Source organism: Tachyglossus aculeatus, chromosome 18 (genome assembly GCF_015852505.1).
Source record: "Tachyglossus aculeatus isolate mTacAcu1 chromosome 18, mTacAcu1.pri, whole genome shotgun sequence".
NCBI classification, from domain to species: domain Eukaryota; kingdom Metazoa; phylum Chordata; class Mammalia; order Monotremata; family Tachyglossidae; genus Tachyglossus; species Tachyglossus aculeatus.
In genome coordinates, this window is record NC_052083.1 from 22,271,593 (window position 1) to 22,277,762 (window position 6,170).

The 6,170-nt window shown below is 42.5% G+C and overlaps 1 pseudogene; it reads right to left on the reverse strand.

Moving 5' to 3' along the window:
• Positions 1 to 920: 920 nt before the first annotated feature.
• Positions 921 to 1,838, reverse strand: LOC119940053 (annotated as a pseudogene).
• Between the last annotated feature and the right edge of the window lie 4,332 nt (positions 1,839 to 6,170).

The window sequence follows — 6,170 nt, forward strand, 5'->3', positions numbered from 1 at the left end:
TTTTGCACACAGTAGGTGTTTAATGAATACTATTGAATGAATTAAAATGCCCACAGGAGCATTCTCAACCAAATCTCCCAAGTGATTGCCAGACCCTTGAATTACTGACGATGTTAAATATGTTTTTCAGGTTGATGAAAAACTACAGAATTCTGAGTGCTTTTTCTGCTCATCTCCTGAGGAACCCTACTGTACTACACTGTGATGTGAATCTACAGTGGAATTCTGGGAAAAGAATCTGGGAATCGGGGAGGTCAACAACACCCTGGTCCAGGACAGCTTTGACTAGGATCTTGTTAGCAACAGAAAGCAGTGAAATAACAACAAAAACAACAACAACATTAATAAATAAATGAATGAATAAAATGCTACTTGTATTTGTTAAACGTGTTTAATTCACTGCTTTGCACACAGCAAGTGCTCACTGAATACCACTGATGATGATGACTGATAATACTATGTGCAAAGCACTGTACTAAGCATTGGGAGTAAATACACGGTAATGGAAAAGTAGCAGAATAATAAGTGAACCAAGTGCTCCAAAGAAAATGTAAACACATTGAAGTGTTGCATAACAACTTGCATTAAATGCTTATGCTTTTACCATTTAGGTTTCTGTGAATATTGACCCTTACATTCAAAGGCAGGGCTGAAATGGTCAAGCTAGACTACCCCGAACCTAGAGAGAGGGAGAGAAGGCCAGAAATTTTCCAAGCATATAGTGACTCCTACTTTTTCCAGGTCCCAAGGTGCAGTTGCAATAGCTTCCCTCAAGATTAGGAGGGAAAAATCAATAGGGAGAAACTTTCCCGCAACCTGCTCATTCACATACCCTTGAGTTCTCATGGAGAACCTCTGGAAGAGAAGAAGCTGGAGTGGTGGCATGCTCACCGTAATGCTCTGCGGGAAATGAAAAGTGATTACCATTCCAGAAGAGACACTCGGGCATACAGAGAGAAATGAGGATCTCTGGTGATCAGCATGAAGGAGCAGATGCATGGGTAGCAGGCTAACAGAAAGGCTATGGTGCTCTGCAGCTCACTATCATACCCCTTTATATAACTCATATAGAGGCTGATGCTAGTCAGTCCAGTAAGTGCAAATGAAGCTGCTGACAAGGAACAGGATCGTTTGAATCCTCTTGGTCTCCCCAGAGCGTTTGGGGGAGAGGCCCGTGTTTTGTATGTGCTGGATTTGTATCTGGTGTTGGTGTAACATGATCACCATGTAGCCTCTGGCCCAGCTCATGAGACACACAAGCAGGAGATCTTGGAGGGTCGTGGTGGAAAGAGTTACCACCACATTGAATTCATTAGTCTTGGGGATGGTAGAACAATACTTCGAAATCTAAGTGTGTCCTGTGGTAGTGACATTTTTGGTGTTTTAAGCCATAGTGATTAAGCTGATGCAGACCAACAAATTGAGGTTCCAGAAGAAGGGGAAGGAGGGGAGGTTGTAATGGGGGTTCTGGATTTGAACTGGGACCACCAGAAGGTGCTGGGACTGATGGTGATAGCCTGGAACGCATTCAGGAGACAGGTGGGGCAGATAGACAGGCCCCGGGACACTCACCTCATATACACTAGCATTTTGCACCCAATGTCATCCAGGATATTCTTCATCCTGAAGGCCACCATCGTCTTTGAAACGCCCCGTGTGAGAAGGGTCACCATGTTGGTCATGGTCAAGCAGGTGAGGGTCAGGTTCATGGGCTTCTTCTTCTGGGGCTGAGCCACGAAGATGTGGACGTACATCAAGAACATCACTGAGTTCCCCAGCATGCCAACCACAGTCTGAGAGAGAAAGTAAATTCCTATAATCTGGTCACATGAAAGCATTGTTGCCATTTCCTTAGAAATGCAGAATCCTGATAATTCAACATAAAAAATCTGGACGGATTGTCGAATGACAAATTATGAGAAGCTTGAACTTGGGAAACAGAGGACAAGGTTGGCCTATCCCTGTGCAAGAGCATAGGAAAATTTCTGTGGTGGATCCTTGGTGAGTCAGCGTCAGAGGACCTGGCTTCCAATCTCAACTCTGCCACATGCCTGCTGTGTGGCCTTGGACAAGTCACTTAAATTATCTGTGCCTCAGTTACCTCATCTGTAAAATGGAGATTAAATCCTACTCATTCCTACTTACGATGTGAGTTCCAAGTAGGACTGGAGGACTGGGACTGTTTCAAATCTGAGTATATTGTATCTACCCCAGTGCTTAGTACAGTGTTTGGCAAATAGTAAGTGCTTATTAAGTACTACTACTATTATTATATATCAAAGGAGATAGGAAAGTTGGTTTCACCTGTATTCTGAAAACCGAGTTAGTTAAATGGTAATCGTCTCCATCTTGGAAGTGAGAAGAAATGAATATTTACATGTAATTCCTATTTTTGTCGCTATAAATATTATATTTGTTTCTTTTAAATCACCGTATTATCATAGTATATCCCAATTATCATGCTATTATAAATACGATTGAATGAATAAATGAATCATTTTATAATTATTATAGTATGTACTATATTGTAAACACCCAAATAAATATCATTGATTGATCGATTAATTGAAGTTTTCCATCTCTTTTCAATCTTAATCCTTTAAGGGGGGAATGTACCAGGACAGGATCCTTCATTCCTCCCTTTTCACCTGAAGAATGTTTTCCAACACTAATATGTATCTTTCTGCACATACTCCAGCACACTCCCCACATATTCCCGAGTTTCTATTGCATGCTCAATTGAATGGAGCTGATAAAGATGATGATAAGAAAGTCAGATTTAATCAATCATTCAGTGGTATTTATTGAGGGCTTACTATGTGCAGAGCACTGTACTTAGCACTTGGGAGAGTACAGTACAACAAAGTTAGTAGACACATTCCCTGCCCAAAATAAACTTATGTCTAGAGGGGGAGACAGACATTAATGTAAATAAGTGATTTATAATGCATGCTTTATAGATATGCACATAAATGGTGTAGGGCTGAAGGTGGAGAGAACACCAAATGACCAGGAGAACGTGTATGTTCTTTTGTGACCAAACTACATCCTAGTTTGGATGACATATCCAGCCCATAGTTTCTGTCTCCAAGACTAGATTGTAAACTCCTCAAGGTCTAGGATCTCGTCTACTAACTCTATTGTACTCTCCCAAGATCTAAATATAGACCTCTGCATAGGGTAAGTGCTCAACAATTGCTATTGATTGACTGATTGGTCTCCCCATCCCTTCCCCTCACCTGCTTCCATCCCCACAGTGGTGATTGCACTAAGCTAGATGGTAATACTAATTATGGTATTTGTTAAGTGCTTAATATGTGTCAAGCACTGTTCCAAGTGCTGGGATAGATATAAGGTTATCAGGTCTCAGATGTGTTTTTTACATTAGGCTAAGCACAAAGGGTTAAATGGGGACGTTCCTGATTCCTTAAATTCTCAGTCAGTAAGGGACCTGGATAGGTCATCTAATCCATCCCTTTGCCAACAGGGTGAACCTGATTGAAACAACCCACAAGCCTCTCCCGATCTCCACAGTACTTAACCTGTCTCAGATAGGGCTCAATAGTCTAAGTTACAGGAAGTAAGATTGAATCTCCATTTTAGAGATGGGAAAACTGAATCACAAAGAAGTGAAGTGACTTGCCCAAGTCGTATAGCAGGTAAGTAACATGGCTGGGATTAGTAGGCAGGTCCTCTGACTCTTAAGCCCATATTCATTCAACTAGTCCATGCTAAAATTCCTTGAATGTACAATTGGATTTATGATGATGATAGTAGTTGTTAAGCACTTACTATGTGCCAATCACTAGTCTAAGCGCTGCGGTAGAGACAAGGTAATCAGGTTGTCCCACGTGGGGTTAACAGTCTCAATCACCATTTTACAGATGAGGTAACTGTGGCACAGAGAAATTAAGTGGCTTGCCCAAGGCCACAAAGAAAATAGTGGAGTGGGTTTAGAACTCATGCCCTCTGACTCCCAAGCATGTTCTCTTTCCATTAAGCCACGCCGCTTCTCATGTTTGATGAAGAGCATAAACAAATACCCAAGTGCTGGAGACAGTCAGTCATATTTATTGAGTGCTGACTATGTGCAGTGCACTATACTAAGCACTTGGGAGAGTACAATATAACAATATAACAGGCACACTGATGACTATTAGATTGATGTAACTCGGGGCGTTTGGAGTTAATTGGGGAAGTCTTGTTAAAGGAGATCTTTGAACATGGAGAGAACTGTGGTCTGGTGGATTTAATGGGGAACAGCATGAGCAAGGAGACAGAGGCGGGGGAGTTGAGAGTGAGGGGTGATTAGAAGTTGAGCTCGGGAAAATCAAGGAGAGTGAAATGGAAGGAAACGAGTAAAAAAGCAATATATGAATCATTTGCTTAGTACCAGTAAAGCAGAACAAAACGAGGCAAAGCACATTGTACAGTGCTCTGCACACAGTAAGCATTCAATAAATACCATTAATTGACTGACTTGCGAAGAACGTTCCTGTTGGACAGCGAATGTGGTGGATGATACCTGACTCTCCCCGATTTCACGGAGGGCAACTCGGGATTAAATTGGGGCAGTAGAGGACCGGTTAAATATTTAAAGTTTGCATTTTGAGACTAACTGGAAAATTTAGTTAAAGGAGGGGATAGGGTCCATTTCATTGAGAAAGGTTAAGTACTGTGGAGATTGGGGGAGGTTTGTGGATTGTTTGAATCAAATTACCCCCGGAGGCAGAGGAATGGATTAGATTATCTACCCGGGCCCCTTGCTGAGTGAGAATTTACGGAATGAGGAATGTTCCTTTTTAACTCTTTGCATTTGGCCTAACTTAAAAAGCACAGTCCTGTTATTCGTTAAGCGCTTACTACGTGCCAGGCACTGTTCTAAGTGCTGGGGTAGAGGCAAGCTAATTAGATTGGTCACAATCCATGTCCCACATAGGGCTCGCAGTCATCTCCATTTTACAGAAGATGGAATTGAGACAAAGAGAAGTGAAGTGACTTGCCCAAGATAACACAGCAGGTGAGTGGAAGAGCTGGTATTAGAACCCAGGTCCTTCTGACTCCCTGGGCCCACGCTTTGAAGCTGACATACTTGCTTTCGGAGACATAAAGTGGTGAAATGATCTAATTTAAGTGATCTTGACTAAGAACCTGCTGACGGTAACCACCGCTCATCTCTGACATTGTTGCATTCGACTCCCTTGTGAGCAAACCTGCCCTTCCTGGACAGAGTTGCATGTGTCTGCTGTGTCTGCACATATCTGCTGTGGGCACCTCACTTCTCTGGGCCTCAGGTACCTCATTTTTAAAATGGGGATGAAGACTGTGAGCCCCATGGAAGACAGGATTATGTCCAACCTGATTAACTTGTATCTAACTCAGCGTTTAGAACAGTGCTTGGCACATAGTAAGCACTTAACAAGTATGATCATTATTAGTAGTAAGACAACATAAGACTGCAGATGTGAAGCGTTTTTAAATTATCAAGAGTAAATGGGATGGGGATATCTTAAGTGTTTAGTACAGTGCTCTGCACACAGTAAGCACTCAATAAATATGATTGATGATGATGATGATGAAGTGCTACTGGATCACATCACTGATTTATGGAAATGGAGACGACTCTTTGGAGAAGCGACCCACAACCCCAAGAGATGAGAAAGGGATGGTAGGATGTTTGATGGACAATTTCTAGTCAATAGTTACACACTGAGAACACAAAGCTCTGCTCCTTTGAACTCTCCCTCTGCCAGATTCCCTCCAAGCAGACCTATGGTTTCATGCAGGATTTTGGTGCAGAGGAGGGAAAAGTGCTGGGAATTCTAACTGCTCACACAAGCTCCATATTAGAAGCTTTCCCAAAGCATCAACTCATATCCACGCCCTTACCTTTCGATTCTGATAAACTTCCTTCTTCAGGAAGAAGATGTCACACCTTCTCCCATCTTAGAGACTGAGACATCAGGAAACAATGTGCTCAATCACCTGGCCCCCTCCTACCTTATCTCACTGCTACAACCCAGCCCACTACACTTTGCATCTCTACATGCCAACCTACTCACTGTACCTCAGTCGCATCTGTCTCACTGCTTACCGCTGACCTCTTGCCTCTCTGATTCTGCTGTGGCCTGGAACACCCTCACCTCTTCATATCTGACAGACAATTACTC